At 43.0% G+C, this 21,993-nt stretch overlaps 2 protein-coding genes across 4 annotated transcripts in view; one reads left to right on the forward strand and one right to left on the reverse strand.

The window, feature by feature from the left end:
- flrt1b (fibronectin leucine rich transmembrane protein 1b) overlaps positions 1 to 10,227 on the reverse strand; it is a 118,294-nt gene extending 108,067 nt beyond the window's left edge. Inside the window, exon 1 of the mRNA XM_034181794.1 lies at positions 10,038 to 10,227. The gene's annotated coding sequence lies outside the window, so the exon portion shown is untranslated. The remainder of the gene's footprint in view (positions 1 to 10,037) is intronic.
- macrod1 (mono-ADP ribosylhydrolase 1) overlaps positions 1 to 21,993 on the forward strand; it is a 461,598-nt gene that overhangs the window by 207,832 nt on the left and 231,773 nt on the right. The gene's annotated exons all lie outside the window — the stretch shown is intronic.

A 21,993-nucleotide genomic window follows, 5' to 3' on the forward strand; every position in this document is an offset into this window, starting at 1 on the left:
AAAAATGATTTCATCATCCCCAAACATCCTTTCAATTGATGGGATAAGAAAAGTGTCCAAAATATCAACATAAACTTGTGCATTTATTGATGATGTAATGACAGCCATCTCCCCAGTGCCTTTACCTGACATGCAGCCCCATATCATCAATGACTGTGGAAATTTACATGTTCTCTTCAGGCACTCATCTTTATAAATCTCATTGGAATGGCACCAAACAAAAGTTCCAGCATCATCACCTTGCCCAATGCAGATTCGAGATTCATCACTGAATATGATTTTCATCCAGTCATCCACAGTCCATGATTGCTTTTCCTTAGCCCATTGTAACCTTGTTTTTTTTCTGTTTATGTGTTAATGATGGCTTTCATTTAGCTTTTCTGTATGTAAATCCCATTTCCTTTAGGCGGTTTCTTACAGTTCGGTCACAGTCGTTGACTCCAGTTTCCTCCCATTCGTTCCTCATTTGTTTTGTTGTGCATTTTCGATTTTTGAGACATATTGCTTTACGTTTTCTGTCTTGACGCTTTGATATCTTCCTTGGTCTACCAGTATGTTTGCCTTTAACAACCTTCCCATGTTGTTTGTATTTGGTCCAGAGTTTAGACACAGCTGACTGTGAACAACCAACATCTTTTGCAACATTGCGTGATGATTTACTCTCTTTTAAGAGTTTGATAATCCTGTCCTTTGTTTCAATTGACATTCTCTCGTGTTGGAGCCATGTCAGTCCACTTGGTGCAACAGCTCTCCAAGGTGTGATCACTCCTTTTTAGATGCAGACTAACGAGCAGATCTGATTTGATGCAGGTGTTAGTTTTGGGGATGAAAATTTACAGGGTGATTCCATAATTTATTCCTCAGAATTGAGTGAGTCCATATTTTTTTTCCCTCTGCTTGGTCTAAAAAAGTAACCATTACTGACTGCCACAATTATTTTTCCTGATTTCTTATAGTGTTTCTTAAAGCCAGAAAGTTGCCATTTGAAATGACTTTAGTTTTGTGTCATGTCTGTGATCTGCTTTTTTTCTACAAAATTAAACAACTGAATGAACATCCTCCGAGGCCGGTGATTCCATAATTATTGCCAGGGGTGTAGAAATAAATGTTTCCTGTAACACCTAGTGAGTAGCCTACTCTTGTTTAGGTTTTGAAACCTTGTTTCTGAAGTGTTTTTGTGTGATGTGCACAATTTTCAGTATTTTGACTAATACATTTACAAGCCTAGATAAACTTTATATAAAAAAATCTGCTTTTTTTCTACAAAATTAAACAACTGAATATACATCCTCCGAGGCCGGTGATTCCATAATTATTGCCAGGGGTTGTATTATCAACTTTACATTTTGGCAGCGTTCATCCTTGACCCAAAATACATAAGCATACCAAATGGCAAATGTCAGCTTTCCACAGTTTCTTTGTGATTAAAGTTGCAGACATTCACGCAGATCTTTTTGTCTTTACCACATTCTGCTGCAAGCAGGTGCTTCTAATTTTAGACATACACAAACAGACGGTGGCAGAAGACATCAAACACAATACACTTTTCAGTCATGATAATGGCAACATGATCCATCCATCCATCCATTTTCTTCCGCTTTATCCGGCGTCGGGTCACGGGGGCAGCAGCTCAAGCAAAGCCGCCCAGACCTCCCGATCCACACACACCTCCCCCAGCTCCTCCGGGGGAAACCCAAGGCGTTCCCAAGCCAGCCGAGAGATGTAGTCCCTCCAGCGTGTCCTGGGTCTTCCCCGGGGCCTCCTCCCAATGGGACGTGCCCAGAACACCTCTCTAGCAAGGCGTCCAGGGGGCATCCGGAAAAGATGCCCGAGCCACCTCAACTGACTCCTTTCGACGTGGAGGAGCAGCGGCTCGACTCCGAGCTCTTCCCAAGTGACCGAGCTCCTCACCCTATCTGTAAGGGAGCGCCCAGCCACCCTGTGGAGGAAACTCATCTCAGCCGCTTGTACTCGCGATCTCGTTCTTTCGGTCATGAGCCAAATCTCATGACCATAGGTGAGGATCTGAACGTAGATTGATTGGTAAATCGAGAGCTTTGCCCCCCTACTCAGCTCTCTCTTCACCATGACGGCCCGATACAGCGACCGCATCACTGCAGATGCTGCACCGATCCGTCTATCGATCTCACGCTCCATCCGTCCCTCACTCATGAACAAGACCCCGAGATACTTAAACTCCTCCACTTGAGGCAAGGACACTCCACCGACCTGAAGAGGGCAAAGCACCTTTTTCCGGTCGAGAACCATGGACTCGGATTTGGAGGTGCTAATTTTCATCCCGGACGCTTCACACTCGGCTGCAAACTGCCCCAGTGCACGCAGAAGGTCCTGATTTGATGAAGCCAACAGAACCACATCGTCCGCAAACAGCAGAGACGAGATTCTGTGGTTCCCAAACCAGACCCCCTCTACACCCTGGCTGCACCTAGAAATTCTGTCCATAAAAATAATGAACAGAACCGGTGACAAAGGGCAGCCCTGGCGGAGGCCAACGTGCACTGGAAACAGGTTTGACAATGGCAGTGCGAACCAAGCTCCTGCTGCGGTCGTACAGGGACCGGATAGCCCTTAGCAAAAGACCCCGTACTCCCAGAGCACTCCCCACAGGGTGCCCTGAGGGACACGGCTGAACGCCTTCTCCAGATCCACAAAACATGTGGACTGGTTGGGCGAACTAACGGCAACATGATACTTATCTAAACTGACTAAACCATCTGAACTATAAAAACACAACAAAAGCAATCAGAGAGTTCTGACATCCACCAATCCAGATTCAGATCACCTCCAAAATTCAGTGGAGTCTTCTATGCCCTAATACCCATCTGTGGTGAAAATTTGGTGAGAATTCGTGAAGTAGTTTTGACATAATCCTTCAAAGCCTATATAAAGCGAAATCTTGATCCAGAATTCGCATCTGGATCTAGATCACCTCCAAAATTGAATTGAGTCTTCCATGCCCTAATATCTATCTGTGATGAAAATGCCAAAATCCGTGCAATCGTTTTGATGTAACAGACAGACAGACAGACAAACAGTGATGATAGAGGATGTAATAAATCAGTAACACTAACAACACTGTTAAATTAACTTGAACCACGACAACAACATTTAAAACCCCAAAACCATGAAGTCTCATGGTGCATTCCAGCGCAATGTCCATTGTTTACTGGTTAGCTAAAATTGCTAATTTTTCTAAAAATATTGGTCCTATCAACCTTCCATTTTCGCAGCGTTCATCCAGACAGTAAATGTCAGCTGTCCCCGGTTTCACTGCCAAACATACAGATAGAAGAAAAAGGAAATGCTTGACTAAATGAGTGGCGAAAGACAGCAAGCACCCACATCTGTTGTGCATGAGGTGTCACTGAATGGTTTGATGAGCAGGAAAATAATGTGAATAATATGTTCTGGCAGACATGTCCAACCCTGTACCTCAACTACATGTTTTCGTACATACCCGCTCTACTCGCACCTTATTACACTAATTAACACGATTTTTCTGTCATGGCATTTTTCAATGGATTTTGGGTAATTTGGGGGCACTGAATCAGAATCTGGTGTTAGTTCTTGCCAATCACATCATGTTTTTCATGAAAACATATTTCTTATATCAACCATTGATGCAAAAGTTGCAGTTTTGCACACCTGTTTGGTGCCATAAACCATATTATGACTCTTGTTCACATTTTGTGAACCTGGTTTAAAAACTATGCTTTTAAAGCTGCTTTTGTGCATAATTAGTGGTGTCAAACTCGTGAGTGAATGAGCAACTTTTACATAATCCATCAATACAGAACATGCAGATTGCAAAAACAAACAAAAAAAATATGTGACAGAGGAAATCTGAGCCCAGATTCAAATTCAGCACCCCAAGATTACCATGAATCAGTTCTCAAAGTCCATGCAAGATATCAACTCTGGTGTTTTTCAATTCTTGAACACATCTCTTATTTGATGATCTGAAACGCAACACAATTTAACTACAGTGGAATGCAAAGGTTTGGGCAAACTTTGGCATATTTTAATGATTTTTATGACAAATAGGAGTCTCTCTCTTAATATGTATGAAATTGTGTCCTTTAAACTCGCAGTGAAAACAAATCTCTATAGGATTATAAAATTTAAATTAAATTAGCAAAGCCAAAATAAACAGTGGCCTCACTGGCGACTTGACTAAATTCACAAACAAGTTAATTTCAAGTCATATGACCGTAAGATTATTCTCTAAAACAAGCTCAAACTGCTGATGGAAGTAGCATAATGCTTTATGAGGTATATAGGGCTACAGTATCCGATCAGGATTGTGGTTCACAGCACAGCTGGAAAATGACAAAAAAAAAAAACATTCTGCCAAAGCAGCCCAAGAGCTTCTCAAGGCAAAGAAATGGAACATTCCACCCAACGGAGTACGCTTTTCACTGACTGACGATCCACAGACAAGCAGCACCTGAAGGAAGCTGCAGCGAAGACCTCAAAAAGCATCTCAAAGGAGTATAGAGCAAGAATTTTAGCTGAGGAAGCTTCTGCAATTTGAAGGGAAACGTCCTCGCATCAGACAACCCAGTCCAGTCGAAGAGTCAAGCTTCTCTACTATGGAAACCACCTGGATGACTGAGAGCCTTCATAGAAACAGCTCAAAGGAGGAAATTACAAGCATTCATTGACTACAAACTATTAACAATAATCCTTACTTATGTTTTGTCCAGTTACTTTTGGCCTCTGAATATGAAGGGGCTGGTTTTCAAAATGGCTGCAGTTCATTTTTGGTTAATGGGATATTTTTGTTAAACCCTTTTAGTTAATGTTGAACGTTCAAGCTTCAATTGCATCTTGAATGCATCATTTCCACCCTGTTGTGGAATTATTAGTGTGACACTGTCCAAATACGTCTGTAATTGACTGTAACTACCTTAATAGAATCCTTTGACTGGCGCCTTTGCATTTTACAATAAATTTAAATATTCTGGTTTTTTTTTCCTATATCAAAGACCTTTTACACTATCTGCCGAGTTCTCAGCACATCAGAGATGCGTTTGAGCCTGTCTGTCTAGACAGAGATTAAAAGTTAACTTGACTCCTCAACGGAGTTGGCAATCAGCTCTGCCTCTGCTATCCACATATTTAAATCTCAAAGCCCTTTTCCACTGGTTTGTATCTGAATAACAGCTTCATGTTCACCTCTTTATCGTGGTGCTCTTATTGTATTCCTACACTCTGTTTTTCAATGTGTTGCTTGGTCATTTATGATTTTCATGACTTTTTGTTTATGGGTTTTATTGTCTTTACAGGATTTATTATTCTGTGGTTTGCTGCAGCACTTTGCTCTGTGGTAGTTGTTTTAAGATGCTGTATACAGTTGGGTCCCTAAACAGACAGTGACACAATTTTTGTAATTTTGCCTCTATACACTACCACGTTGGAGTTGAAATGAATCAATATGTTCTTGTAGTGCAGCCTTTCAGCTTTAATTCAGGGGTTTAACAAAAAAAAAAAAAAATACATTACCCGTTTAGGAATGAGGGCTGTTTGTAGACAGTGTGTCTGTTTTCATTACCCAAGTAAACGGACAAACTAAACATAAGAATTACTTTTTAGTATAAATCATCACTTTTACAGCCAGTTTACTGATGATAGGTTAGGGGATGTACACATGACCTTTTCCATTTCATTGAATATTCTTTGTACTTCAAATTCATCAGTCATTAAGAAATGTTAGCAGTATGGTACTGTATGGTAAATCCGTCTGGAGGAGGCAGTTCATGTCCAACATGGAGATGAGCGAGGGACACCAAGACACCCATGACGACTCTAAGGGCCCCTTCACACATAGTGTGAATTTGGTCAATTTGCACATAAGGTGCGCATGAAGCAGGAATCATGTGCAAAACGTGTAGAATCGCAGCTGCCTTATAAACCTGTTGCTACATCTATTTGCACACGCCAGTGGCTGAAAGACAATGAGTGTGCGCTGTGCGAGCACATCGATCCCTCTTGCGGCAGGTGTCGGCCAAATTCCAGGTGACACACACGAACATCTAACACCGCTCGGTGCCGCTTAGAAAATTTGTGGCCATTTGCACTATTAGCATGGCAACAGTCACACTGTAAAAAAAAAAAAAAACTGTTGTTTTTACAAGAAAACGCTGGCAGCTGTGGTTACCAGGGAATTCCTGTAAAAAAAAAATACAGCAGCACAGTAGATAACTTTACAGACATAATATGTAAATGGATTTACAGTGAATAAACCACAGCTGACTCATTAAAAAACTGTTAAATCTACAAAAGAGAGAGCCTAGTCTGAGTATCGTATCGCATTAAAATGAAAAGAAACAAAGCATGCAAGGATTATGACCGAACAGAAGTACTTAGACTAGCGATAATAATTTCTTATAGGCCTACTCCCTAGCCTACTCTACAAGCTGCAAATAGCCTACCTGTAGCCTATAGGCCTACCCGAATTAGCATCGTTTCATCAATCACGTTAAAGTTAGGCTACAGCATAAACTTGTAAAGTGACTTACATATAATTCTTGTATTTTTAAAAACTGACTAAAACTGTAGGTTTTTAGAATGTTTGCATGTCAATTTACCACAGTTGTTTTGTAATGAGTATTACGGTATTTCTCAGTTTTTGTTACAAATAGTTGTAGTTTCAACAAATACATTTGATTAGAATCTAACAAAAACATTGTGTTTAATACTTTACAAAAGTCCACTGTGATTGAAACAAAAATGTGTTTTTGGGTTTACAATAATTTTCTGTAGTGATTTTACATTGTTTTTATATAAATTTCATGGCATTTTTTTACAGTGCAGCAGACATTCATTGTTGTGCTAGCAGTGAAATTTGTCTAAGTGCCCACGAGTGTGACTTTGGTGTGTGCACTGAACTGACAGGAGGTGTGGCCACCAACAGGAGCAGCTATGGAAATCTGTCGATCTGGACATCCCAGCTGGACAACATGTACTGTGTTTGGACGGACATGTACTAACAACTGCCCACTGTGACGCGTGTGTCTGCTTGCTGTCATCATGTGAACATAAATAAAAACATATATCGCTGTGGTGACAGGCTGCAGTGAGCAAGTGCGTACACGATGCAGCCCATTGACAGGCTGCCTCCAGGTTGAAATGGATCATCAGATCATAACATGCAGCAGGCGATCTGACTGTCCCACCACCCACGTGAGCTCTGTTCCACATGACACGGTGTCAGTCTTGTGGTGCAGCGTCCACAAGATACGCGTGTCAGGCAGAACACAAGCGTGTGGCTGGCTGGACACGCTGGACCAGTAGATGTGGACATGAGAAGAGTGAACTGCTTCAACATTCATGCCATTTCATGACTGTATGTCTGTGACCATGGGTCATCTACAGAGGAACAGACGGCTCATATTTGCATTGTCCGCTTGATAAGATGGATTCAATAAAATGCGGTGTTTTTATATGGTGTGTGGTCTTATTTTATGCTGATATGAGGCAGTTTCCCACAGCTTTTACAGGACAGTGATTGTAGCTCAGTGGTAAAGTTTCTGACTGGTAATCAGAGCTTTTGGCGTGTGTTCGAGTCTCATGGGTGGCATGTAATTTTTATTTTCACAGCAGCTGCGCGAAGTGTAACCACATCGTGCAGCTGGTGGCACTGTGTTCCCGCATGCACAAATTGTCACACTGGCATTGTGCACACCTGCCCGTCAGCGCGATGTTTCGTGGTTCGCTCATACGAGTTGCTCCGGCGGGTGTCGCCCTGAGTTGTACATATTTGCACTATGTGTGAAGGGACCCTGAAGGAGTTACAGGCTTCTGTGACTGTCCTTGGTGAAACTGTGCATCATGTATCTGCTGTACCGCGAGTTGTAGCATCATGGCTATGTGGGACAGAGAAGAATTTTCAAACAAAAAAATCTAGGTTCAAGTGTCTCATGTGTCTTTATGGCAAAATGTAGCTGATTTTTTTTCTCTCTCTTCTCTATGTCACTCCACCATTACGCTGAAGAACTGGTGATGTAACAGAAAAGTTGCACTATGTGCAGGTCCTCCAATCACAGCTGCAGAATGCTATAACTCCTTGAGAGTTGGTATGGGGGTCTTGGTGGCTTCCCTCACTAATCTACTTCTTGCCCAGTCCTTGGGTTTTTGAGAACTGCCTACTCCAGATAGATTTACCATACAGTGCCACACTGTTTGTTGTGAAATCCAAGACATATTCAGTGACTTGGAAATGTTCATGTATCCATGTATCCCCTGACTTACCTCAAGAAAACAGTCTGTAAAACTGATGATTTGTATTTAAAATCAATCCATTTTATGAACCTACTTATTCCACTTAAGGGTCTTTTGGTTACTTCTGTTATGGAGGTACTGTCTATAATAATGGCTGTAATTCCTGAAAGCTGAAGGTGATATTTTTGCTCTGCCTCTTGAGTTAAACTCAAGTCTACATGGATTGCTTCATTTCAGCTCCACTGTGGTGTATCCAAGCAAAATTGCAAAGATAATCACTGTCTAAATACTTTTGTATCCGACTGTAAAGAAAAAAAAGTGGTAAAACTTCACAGTAATTAACTACTAAGAACAATTACATGTATTAATTAACATCAATTAATACATGATTTTGCCACCCAATCAAGACATTGAATTTTTGTTGTGAGTATTTTAGTTAAAGCTGCCTGTATTCAGCATGCCCCTTTAATTTTTTAAATCATTTACTCTGCATGCTGCCACATGATCAGGGTATCATAATCCTCCTTGCGTGCGTATGTGTGTGTGAACAAAATCACAAAAAAACAAAAAAAACCTGCTGGATGGATTTTCACCAAATTCAGTTGGAATATTACTAATCGGGTTAGTGTCTCCAGGTGATTAACCTTTGCAACAGAGTCATCAAGGTCACGCAAAATGTAGCCTAAAAACAGGTTTTGTATAATATCGCTGCCCACCAATGTGGTTACAGATTTGATCAATATGATCAAAAGCTCTTATTGATTTTATAGGAAGTTGTATATCGGAAAAAGGCCACCTTTTGTTAGTGTATCTGGCCAATGTATTCCTGACAACAAGTTGATAATTTATAATATGCATTTATATCTCTGTCTGTGGAGTGTGCAGGGGGTGTATCAACCCTCTGATGCCTTTCACTGTGTGTGTGCGTTGTTTGATTTTTTTTTTTTTTTTTTTTACACAGGGTTGATTATCTGTGAGCTAACACTTATTCTAGTTGTCTTTAAATGTTAAACAAATTCTTCAGTGATTTCTTGACAGTAAAAGCGTATCGGCTGCTAATTTCTTCAACTTTTCTGTTGTTTTCACCCGCAGAAACAGTTCTCTTGCTGGTATTCCGCTAAGGACTATGAATGGCCGTGTAAGATTATGAATGAGGAGTACAACGTGTCCGCAGTTATCCGCTGATAAATCAGCAGCTTTGTCCTTTTTAACACTTGAATCTTCAAATTGATTGGCATTCTCGAGTGGCAGAACAAAATGATGGCTTGAAAGTAAATAAATGAAAGAGCTGTAATAATGCTGAGGAAGAGTAAGTGGAGGAGAGGAGGGATGGAGGAGAGGAGGGATGGAGGAGAGGAATACACAAACAGGTTGTACTGGGAACGGGAGGTGGGGGGGTGGGTGCACAGTGCAGATAAAGAAAGAGAATGAAATAAGGTGGAGGACACCAGAAAGCACAGAGGAGCAGACTGGTTTAACAAAGAGCTTCATAAAAAGGAGATTTTTAGCCTCTGAAGATTTAATTTTTACTGTCTTCACCATAATTTTTGACTTCCACAGTGACCCCTCTCTCTCTCCCTCACACACACACCCACCCACCCACACACACACGGTTTCAGTTTTTACATCGAGCCACAGAAGGCACCTTCTGTTTTTCTCCTCAGTTCTGCTCTTGCTATTTTCTCTCCAGCCTTAAAGCATTTAGCACTTGTCCATCACTGATGCATCACTCTGTTCAGCCCTCCATCCTCTTCTCTCGCTTTCTTTCTGTGCCTCCCAACGAGATTACTTACCTCACCCGAAAGAAAAAGTACACTCCTTGGTGTTTTTACGTCCCCAGCAAATTTAGTCCTGCTTCTCCTTTCTCCACCCTCAACTCTTTTACTTTGTCTCCGTCTCTCACAGTCACTCTTTGTCACCCCTCCCTTTCCACCCTCTCTCTCTCCCTCTCTCACCCCATGCACATGTACATCCACTGACACTTCGCTCCCTGTTGACTCACCCTCCCTCTCCTCCCCTCCCCTCTGTCATTCTGCGTGTAGTTGTATAACTTATCACCCTGATCTGTTCTCTGCACTGATAATTGGTGCGTCCCAGCAGCAGCTGCTAACGTGCTTTATTTAGCTGCTCAGCATTAGCTATTCCAGTTAGCCATCTAATGTTAATAAGAATGTGAAACTGTAAGCCATCATGCATTTGGTACCATGGGAGAAGAAAAGCTGCATGTTTGTTCTTGCCCGTGCAACAAATGTGCACCTTAAACATGATCACAAATACACAAACCTCCACGTATCCACATACGAGTGCGCTGAGGGTACGTTTGGATTTTAACAGATGGTGAAACACTTCCCCTTGTGTATCGGCAGTGCCATGTGTCTCCGTCTATCTCCAATTACCTTTGGGCTTTGCCATCACCATGGTTACCAAACACTGCGATTGCCTGTTTTGTGCGTGTGCAAATGTGACGCATGTGCATGCAGACGTTGGAGTGTTCACAGCCTTGTTCCTGTAAATGTTTTGAATGCGCTGACACTTTGCATGTGTGTATGCACGTGCACAGGTGTTTGTCAGTGTCCGTGTCTCCGCGGCGTGTTTGTGCACACACCTGAGTTTTCCTGTTGGCTTTGATGCTTTTGTTTCACTAGAGAGCCAACTGGCTGCTTTTCTCTCAGGGCACTCATGCAGCCTCTCTGAGAAGAGCACAATTACATGTTGCATTTAGAGTATATGTGTGTATTTTATATTAGACTGTGATAATTATTTCATCCCATGAATCAAGATTTGCAGGTGATATGAATTTAAAGAGGGTGTGCTGTGGTACAATAGTAATAATAATAATAGTAATAATAATAATAATAATAATAATACAGCATTTCTAAGATTGAAGGCAAAAGTTGAACTTCACCTTTTCTCTGAAGAGGAAAACAGGATGACGGTAGGATGTGGGTCTTTTTCTCATGCTAACACAGCCAACTGTGAATAGGAATAGGAACTCTGTCAAAAGGTCCAAAATGTTTGTTTTAATAACTGAACAGATTGCGATTGTGCAAGAAAGGAAATCAATTGACTATATGAAGGTGTTTTCCTCGCAGTGCAGTGAAATACAGACGGAGAGTAATATGTAAATCAGTGTTTCCTAATACTGGTCCTCGAGACCAACAGTACTGCACATTTTCCATTTGTCCCTGATCTTCTCAGACCAGATCATCTCAGTCAGATATGTCAACAGCTGGCCTAGCAATGGAACACTTCTGATCTGGCTTATTTTGTGCAATGAGAGCACACAGTAAATTTTGTAGAGTAAAATATACTCTGCCAGGATGACATTTGGTCCCAGTCCAAATAGAGTTAATTGCACTCTATTACAGAGTGAAATCAGCTCTACCATGTTGTCAAATCATGTTTTTCAACTCCAATAAGAGTCATTCACAGCATGACAGAGTTGATTTTACCCTGTGATAGACTTGATTTAGCACGGTGATAGAGTATACAGTGGTCCCTCATTTATCGCGTGAGTTACGTTCTAAAAATAACCCACAATAGGCAAAATCCCCGAAGTAGTCAGCGTTATTTTTTTAAAAATTATTATAGATGTTTTAAGGCTGTAAAACCCCTCACTACACACTTTATACACTTTTCTCAAACAGGCATTAACATTTTCTCACTGTTCTCTCTTGTGTAAACACTCTCTTTTTTCTTCTGGGCGAGAAGATTATAAACAGACACACGCAGAACACAATACGCATGCTCTTCCTTCGCTCACTGCCTCCTGGGGTACGGATGTGGGACCCGTGAAGAATCCAAGTCATGTCCTCGGTCGGAGCTCTGCGGCTGCGGTTACCAAGACCATGCAGCGGGCGCTGTGGATTTTTCCGCAAGAAGTCTATCCTTGCGGGCTGCCGGAGCGCTCCGCATCAAAACAACGAGCGTAGTCTCTGGACCTGTTACCAGAGTTGTCCACAGCTCCGCACAGCAGATAGGGGAGCAGCGTGAGTGACCCGCTGTGGCGTTTACCGAGCCCGCAGACTCAGTAAGCGCATCGGAGGCAGAGAGAGCAGTTACGGTGATGCCGGCTGGTGCCGCGACCGGCCCCCTGATAAGGACGCAGAACACAATGTGCTGTTAAAAAAAAAGAAGAAGAAGAATCATACAAAATTGCACAAAAAAAAAAAATCTGCGAAACTGCGAGGCCGTGAAAGGTGAACCGCGATGCAGCGAGGGACCACTGTATTTAACTCTGTTTAGACTGGGACCAAATGTTATCCTGGCAGAGTATATTTTACTCTGTAAAATTTACTGTGCATGGAGAAATGGAAACTATAAAGTACTATGGGTACCGACGACCAGGTTTGGGAGACACTGACGTACAGTGCATCCGGGAAGTATTCACAGAGCTTCACTTTTTCCACATTTTATGTTACAACCTTATTCCAAAATAGAGTAAATCCCCCCCCCCCCCCCCCAAAAAAAAAAAAAAAATTGTACTCACAATTTTGAGTATAATAATTTATTTGTATGTTACTGCTGCAAATAAGTATTTGAACACCTACCAACCAGCAAGAATTCTGGCTCACACAGACCTGTTAATTTTTCTTTAAGAACCCCTCTTATTCTGCACTCTTTACCGGTTTTAATTACACCTGTTTGAACTTGTTACCTGTATAAAAGACACCTGTTCACACACTCAATCAATCACATTCCAACCTGTCCACCACAGCCAAGACCAAAGAGCTGTCTAAGGACACCAGGGACAAAACTGTAGACCTGCACAAGGCTGGGATGGACTACAGGACAACAGGCAAGCAGCTTGGTAGAAGACAACAACTGTTATGATTATTTCTTAGAAAGTGGAAGAAACACAAGATGACTGTCAATCACCCTCGGTCTGGGATTCCATGCAAGATCTCACTTTGTGAGGTAAGGATGATTCTGAGAAAGCTCAGAACTACACAGGAGGACCTGGTCAATGACCTGAAGAGAGCTGGGACCACAGTCACAAAGATTACATTAGTAACACATGATGCTGTCATGGTTTAAACTCCTGCAGGGCAGCAAGGTCCCCCTACTCAAGCCAGCACATGTCCAGGCCTGTTTGAAGTTCACCAGTGGCCATCTGTATGATCCAGAGGAGGCATGGGAGAAGGTCATGTGGTCAGATGAGACCAGAATAGAGCTTTTTGGAATCAACTCCATTTCCCATGTTTAGAGGATGAGAACAACCCCAAGAAAACCATCCCAACCGTGAAGCATGGGGGTGGAAACATCATACTGTGGGGGTGCTCTTCTGCAAAGGGGACAGGACGACTGCACCGTATTGAAGAGAGGATGGATGGGGTCATGTATTGCGAGATTTTGGCAAACAACCTCCTTCCCTCAGTAAGAGCATTGAAGATGGGTCATGGCTGGGTATTCCAGCATGACAGTGACCCCAAACACACAGGCTCCGTAAGAAGCATTTCAAGGTCCTGGAGTGGCCTGGCCAATCTCCAGACCTGAACTCAATAGAAAATCTTTGGAGGGAGCTGAAACTCCAAACCTGAAAGATCTAGAGAAGATCTGTATGGAGGAGTGGACCAAAATCCCTGCTGCAGTGTGTGCAAACCTGGTGAAAAACTACAGGAAACGTCTCACCTCTGTAATGGCAAACAAAGGCTACTGTACCAAATATTAACATTGATTTTCACAGGTGTTCAAATACTTATTTGCAGCATTAACATACAAATTATTAAAAAAATCATACATTGTGATTTCCGGATTTGTTTTTTAGATTATGTCTCTCACAGTGGACATGCACCTAAGATGAAAATTTCAGACCCCTTCATGATTTCTAAGTGGGAGAACTTGCAAAATCGCAGGGTGTTCAAATACTTATTTTCCTCACTGTATATGAACAATAATCCTTACATTCAGTTTGTACAGTTACTTATGGGCTGTAAAAAAAAAAAAAAAAAAAAAAAAAAAAAAAAAATATATATATATATATATATATATATACACTCAACAAAAATATAAACGCAACACTTTTGGTTTTGCTCCCATTTTGTATGAGATGAACTCAAAGATCTAAAACTTTTTCCACAATATCACCATTTCCCTCAAATATTGTTCACAAACCAGTCTAAATCTGTGATAGTGAGCACTTCTCCTTTGCTGAGATAATCCATCCCACCTCACAGGTGTGCCATATCAAGATGCTGATTAGACACCATGATTAGTGCACAGGTGTGCCTTAGACTGCCCACAATAAAAGGCCACTCTGAAAGGTGCAGTTTTATCACACAGCACAATGCCACAGATTGTCGCAAGACTTGAGGGAGCATGCAATTGGCATGCTGACAGCAGGAATGTCAACCAGAGCTGTTGCTCGTGTATCGAATGTTCATTTCTCTACCATAAGCCATCTCCAAAGGCGTTTCAGAGAATTTGGCAGTACATCCAACCAGCCTCACAACCGCAGACCACGTGTAACCACACCAGCCCAGGACCTCCACATCCAGCATGTTCACCTCCAAGATCGTCTGAGACCAGCCACTCAGACAGCTGCTGAAACAATCGGTTTGCATAACCAAAGAATTTCTGCACAAACTGTCAGAAACCGTCTCAGGGAAGCTCATCTGCATGCTCGTCGTCCTCATCGGGGTCTCGACCTGACTCCAGTTCGTCGTCGTAACCAACTTGAGTGGGCAAATGCTCACATTCGCTGGCGTTTGGCACGTTGGAGAGGTGTTCTCTTCACAGATGAATCCCGGTTCACACTGTCCAGGGCAGATGGCAGACAGCGTGTGTGGCGTCGTGTGGGTGAGCAGTTTTCTGATGTCAATGTTGTGGATCGATTGGCCCATGGTGGCGGTGGGTTTATGGTATGGGCAGGCGTCTGTTATGGACGAAGAACACAGGTGCATTTTATTGATGGCATTTTGAATGCACAGAGATACTGTGACGAGATCCTGAGGCCCATTGTTGTGCCATACATCCAAGAACATCGCCTCATGTTGCAGCAGGATAATGTACGGCCCCATGTTGCAAGGATCTGTACACAATTCTTGGAAGCTGAAAATGTCCCAGTTCTTGCATGGCCGGCATACTCACCGGACATGTCACCCATTGAGCATGTTTGGGATGTTCTGGACCGGCGTATACGACAGCGTGTACCAGTTCCTGCCAATATCCAGCAACTTCGCACAGCCATTGAAGAGGAGTGGACCAACATTCCACAGGCCACAATTGACAACCTGATCAACTTTATGCAAAGGAGATGTGTTGCACTGCATGAGTCAAATGGTGGTCACACCAGATACTGACTGGTATCCCCCCCAATAAAACAAAACTGCACCTTTCAGAGTGGCCTTTTATTGTGGGCAGTCTAAGGCACACCTGTGCACTAATCATGGTGTCTAATCAGCATCTTGATATGGCACACCTGTGAGGTGGGATGGATTATCTCAGCAAAGGAGAAGTGCTCACTATCACAGATTTAGACTGGTTTGTGAACAATATTTGAGGGAAATGGTGATATTGTGTATGTGGAAAAAGTTTTAGATCTTTGAGTTCATCTCATACAAAATGGGAGCAAAACCAAAAGTGTTGCATTTATATTTTTGTTGAGTGTGTGTATATATATATATATATATATATATACACATACATGGTGGTCACAGGCAGCATTTAAATTTTAACAGTGTGGTTGGGGGGAGGGGGTGGTACTTTTTACCCTGATTGAGGGTCAAAAATCATAAATTCTGCATGGCTTTTTATCTACTTGGAATAAAATGCTAGTAAAAATCATATATATGTTGTTGTCATTAAAAGACAAGCAATAATATTACAATGGAAAAAACAGCAAGGTAAATGACCACAATGGCAAGACATACTTCAGATTTATATTTTAATACATAAGGATTTTTTTTTTATCCAGGCATGTATGGGTTCATTAGAGCTTTTAATCAGCTTGAATACAACTTACAAGGCTTCATTTATAAAAAGCCATCGAGAATTATGATGACAGGAAAAAACCATCACAGTAAATGAGCAGAATGGCATATTTTCCCCAAATTTCCACACTTTACATAAAACATTTTTTTCTACCCAGGCATGCATGGGTTCAATAGAAAGATCAATTAAAGGGCTTTAAAACAAGCCTACTGTTATTAAAATCCATTAAGTAATAGCGACGCTAGTGAAAAAAAAATGGTCAGATTATTATTTATGATCGGCACATTTCCACCCTTAGTAATGGCGCCTTCCTGTCCTGAACGACGCTAATAGATTGATGCGCGCATGTTCATTCCAGGTCTCTATTTCCATGCTGCCACCACCATGCTTCACTGTAGAGATGGTGTCTGGTTTCCTCCAAACATGACGCCTGGCATTCACAGCAAAGTGTTCGATCTTTGTCTCATCAGACTAAAGAATTTTGTTTCTCATGGTCTGAGAGTCCTACGGATGCCTTTTGGTAATCTGCAGGCGGGCTGCCACGTGCCTTTTAATAAAGGTGCCTTGACACTTATATGAATTTGATCCCCGCACTGGCACGCAATCTTGCGTACCAGGGAGTAAACTAATTGTAAACTGTCATAAACTCTGCGTGCCAGTGCTCAAAGAAAATTTTGAAATGTTCAAAACTTCTGGAATAGACAGATGAGATTTGGCAGATGTTTTTTTTTTTTTTTACTGAAAACCCTCTTCAAGTCTTTGGGACATTTGTGATGTCAGAATGAAAATGCTAAAGTGAAATTATTTCTTATTCAGGGGCAGCCACCTGTTAGTCGTTCTCCCTTTTCAGCACAGGATTTCTTGGATTATTTGAGAAGAAAATAGAAGATATTAGGCTGAGCATATCTCAGCACGCCTCGGCCCAGCCATTAAAACCTGCTATGGAGGTGGGCGCTACCATTGAGGTGTTACCTAGATTGACAGAATCTAATAGTATTTCATTGGGCGTGCTGACGAAACTTGTGGCGTCTACAAAAAGCATAACCTGTTTATTTGATCCCATACCAACAAAATTGTTTAAGGACCTGTGGCCCACTCTTGGGCTGACTGTGCTGGAAATTATTAATCTGTCATTAACCTCTGGATCTGTTCCGAAATGTTTTAAATCAGCAGTGATTAAACCATTACTTAAGAAATCTAATCTTGACCCTAGTGTATTGAAAAATTACAGGCCTACATCAGACCTATCATTCTGTTCCAAAATTTTAGAAAAGGTGGTTTCACGGCAGCTTGTAGACCACCTCACTGAGAATGATCTTTTTGAGCCGCTGCAGTCTGCTTTTAGCAAATATCACTCCACAGAGACAGCGCTCACTAAAGTAGTGAATGATCTTCTGCAGGCAATGGATTCAGACACCACTACGGTTCTGGTGTTGTTAGATCTCAGTGCTGCCTTTGATACCGTGGATCATCATATTTTGCTCAATAGGTTGGAGAATGTTTTGGGGATTAGTGGAAGTGCCCTTGCCTGGTTGACATCATATCTGTCCAGTCGTTCTCAATGTGTCTTGTATAATGGCACTACCTCTGACCTTGCTGACATGAGATTTGGGATTCCACAGGGATCTGTTTTAGGCCCCTTGCTTTTCTCCCTGTATGTGGCACCCCTTGGGCGTATACTGCGGAGTTTTAGGATTGCCTTTCATTGTTATGCTGATGATACTCAGTTGTACATGCCGATAACTGCAGGAAATCTCACTCCCATAAAATCCCTGGAGGACTGTCTTCTATCAATGAAAAGTTGGATATCTAGTAACTTCCTACTTTTAAACTTTGATAAGACTGAAATGATGGTTCTTGGTCCACCGAGACATCGGCATCAGTTTGACCAGCTGGCGCTCAGCCTGGGTTCGTGTGTCATACATCATACGGACAAAATGAGGAACCTTGGGGTAATTTTTGATCCCACGTTGTCTTTTGACCTCCACATCATGGATGTTACTAGGACTGCTTTTTTCCATCTGAGAAATATAGCGAGGATCCGCCCCGTCCTGTCCATGGCTGATGCTGAGACCTTGATTCATGCTTTTGTTTCTTCTAGACTATATTATTGTAATGTTCTATTTTCAGGGTTACCACAGTCCAGCATTAGTGGTCTTCAGCTGGTTCAGAACACTGCCGCCAGACTTCTGACAAGTAGCAGAAGGTCTGAACATATCACACCCATTTTGGCATCTTTGCACTGGCTCCCTGTCTCTGTGAGAGCAGATTTTAAGGTTTTGCTATTGACTTATAAGGTTGTTCATGGACTGGTGCCATCTTATTTGGCTGATCTGGTGGAACTCTACATGCCAGCCCGCGCTTTGCGGTCGCAGGATGCAGGACTTCTCTGTGTTCCCAGGGTGAAGAAGAAGTCAGCAGGTCGAAGAGCCTTTTCGTATCGTGCACCCACCCTGTGGAACAGTCTTCCTGCAACCGTGAGGCAGTTGGAGTCCGTGGACATTTTTAAGTCAAGACTCAAAACCTATTTTTATTCTCTTTCTTATGGATAGTTTTTGTTTTTATTTGTTTTATTCTTTTACTTCTGTTTTTATTTATGTATTTGAATTTTTTTTTTTCATTTCTAATTATTTATTCAATTTTATGTTGACTTGTTTTATGTAAGGCGCCTTGAGACGGCTTTTGCTCGGATTTGGCGCATTATAAGCTAATTAAATTAATAAGGAAAATGTTGAGATAGAGCTTGATTACCTCCAACATGTCCTCGCCGCTTCTCTGATCCAACAAATATTGCTGTACAGTGTTTCGTTGTAGCACCCTTTCCACTTGTGATATAGTGTCTGCCCCCGTGTACACGCAAGCAATTGACCTCCATTCTGCCACGTTGGTTTGGCTGGGGTAATAATCATTAACCTGAGCATAGAACATGTTATATAGGTACTCCAGTTGTTTATCAGTACAGTATTTGCAGTCCAATAGACACATTTGCAGGCGTACTGCTCTACTGGCAATGTATCTTACAGTTCTTGTCCTTGTGTGTTATCATTTGAAGGTGTGCGTTCCTTATTTCCAGTGCCAGGTGTCCACGGACACAGTGTCACATCACACTGAGCTATTTCCAGCAGGTACAATAAAGTGTTATTACAGAAGAAAAACATCTACAGCATGAGGTAATGCTGGGTTTTGGAGCCGGACCCTCAACACACATTTGCACCAGTTGTTACTGGAGAAAAATACATCATAGACCAATTATTATAAACCGTAAGACAATGTGGCTGTAACGTCTGTTTGAGTAAAGCCAGCAGCACACTTCACAGCGTCACACTGCAGTTACACATCATGGTGAAATTGTACACAAGCACATGTTGTATCATTGTGTGTGGTGTACAGAGGAGAGGATTCTATGTTTTGGTTATTTGGGGTTGTATTGCTTGATGCTGAGCATGCTTGAAACTTTACCAGTGTGATCTTCCATATGGTGGTGCTCAAATGTTTGTGAATCATTGAGCTTTTGCACATTTGAATTTTGTAATGACAACAAAACAATTTAGGCTTGTTTATATTAAAATTTCTAAAAATGAAGCCCTTTACATGCAAGGTGAAGAAAAATCTCCCCAACATGACACAAATAAAATAACTGTAAAAGTCAAAACAGTGGATGCAGTTCAGTGAAATCACACTTTGAGTGGAAGAAATGCAGCTGCGCATTCACGCAGCCTGTAAAAATGGGGCTAAAACAACCACGTGCTCCGCTAGAGACAGCAGAATGAGAGTAGATTGCACTCAGCAGGCTGTAGGACAAAGCGTCTGTTTCCTTTTCTCTGTACGGTCTTGAGCCCACCGAACTGAGCCCTGTAATATAGTAATAGCATAATGAAAAACAATACCACATGCTGCAACCAGATGCAGGGCAACAGGTGTGTAGCAAAGGTGTGAGCAGTCTTGAGTGATCGGAGGGGCAGGAACTTCACCATTTATTTCAAAATTATATGAAAATGGCTCAGTGTTGGAGAAAAATATTGCAAGAATACAACAGAAATTCAACACCAGCCACCAAAACGTAATGAGCTGCAGAAAATGTCTTTGATGACTCCCGAGATGGGAAAAGAGGCACCTGGAGCTGTTTTCAACAATTAAACACATCAGAAAGTGTAAGTGATTATGTAAATTGTGAGAGTTTCCTTTGAGTTTCCTTTCCGGAGTCGGGTCGCGGGGGCAGCAGCTCAAGCAAAGCCGCCCAGACCTTGAGATCCACAAACACCTCCCCCAGCTCCTCCGGGGGAACCCCAAGGCATTCCCAAGCCAGCTGAGAGATGTAGTCCCTCCAGCGTGTCCTGGGTCTTCCCCAGGGCCTCCTCCCAGTGCGACGTGCCCGGAACACCTCTCCAGCGAGGCGTCCAGGGGGCATCCGGAAAAGATGCCCGAGCTACCTCAACTGACTCCTTTTGACATGGAGGAGCAGCTGCTCGACTCCGAACTCCTCCCGAGTGACCGAGCTCCTCACCTTATCTCTAAGGGAGCGCCCAGCCACCCTGCAGAGGAAACTCATCTCGGCCGCTTGTACTCGCGATCTCGTTCTTTCAGTCATGAGCCAAATCTCATGACCATAGGTGAGGATCAGAACGTAGATCGATCGGTAAATCGAGAGCTTTGCCCCCCTACTCAGCTCTCTCTTCACCTCGACGGTCCGATACAGCGACCGCATCACTACAGATGCTGCACCAATCTGTCTATCGATCTCACGCTCCATTTGTCCGTCACTTGTGAACAAGACCCCGAGATACTTATACTCCTCCACTTGAGGCAAGGACACTCCACCGACCTGAAGAGGGCAAAGCACCTTTTTTCGGTCGAGAACCATGGCCTCGGAGTAGGAGGTGCTGATTTTCATCCCGGATGCTTCACACTCGGCTGCAAACCGCCCGAGTGCACGCTGATGGTCCTGATTTGACGAAGCCAACAGAACCACATCGTCCACAAACAGCAGAGACGAGATTCTGTGGTTCCAAAACCAGACCCCCTCTACACCCTGGCTGCGCCTAGAAATTCTGTCCATAAAAATAATGAACAGAACCGGTGACAAAGGGCAGCCCTGGCGGAGGCCAACGTGCACTGGAAACAGGTTTGACTTACTACCGGCAATGCGAACCAAGCTCCTGCTGCGGTAATACAGGGACCGGATAGCCCTTAGCAAAGGGCCCCGGACCCCGTACTCCCGGAGCACTCCACACAGGGTGCCCCTAGGTACACGGTCAAATGCCTTCTCCAGATCCACAAAACACGTGGACTGGTTGGGCGAACTCCCATGAACCCTCGAGCACCCGATGGAGCATGTAGAGCTGGTCCAGTGTGCCACGACCAGGACGAAAACCACACTGCTCCTCCTGAATAGGAGGGTGCGACCATCGGTCGAATTCTTCTCTCCAGTACTCTGGAATAGACCTTACCGGGGAGGCTGAGGAGTGTGATCTCCCCTGGGATCTGGGAGAAGCTCTCCCGGAGGTGGGAGTTGAAGACCTCGCTGACAGAGGGTTCCGCCAGTCGTTCCCAGCAGACCCTCACGATACGTTTGGGCCTGCCAGGTCTGACCGGCTTCCTCCCCTCCCAGCGGATCCAACTCACCACCAGGTGGTGATCAGTCGACAGCTCTGCCCTTCTCTTCACTCGAGTGTCCCAGACACGTGGCCGAAGCTCAGATGATACGACTACAAAGTCAATCATTGACCTCCGGCTCAGGGTGTCCTGGTGCCACGTGCACTTATGGACACCCTTGTGCTCGAACATGGTGTTCATGATGGACAAACTGTGACTAGCACA

The sequence above is a fragment of the Thalassophryne amazonica genome, chromosome 11 (genome assembly GCF_902500255.1).
Source record: "Thalassophryne amazonica chromosome 11, fThaAma1.1, whole genome shotgun sequence".
Taxonomy (NCBI): domain Eukaryota; kingdom Metazoa; phylum Chordata; class Actinopteri; order Batrachoidiformes; family Batrachoididae; genus Thalassophryne; species Thalassophryne amazonica.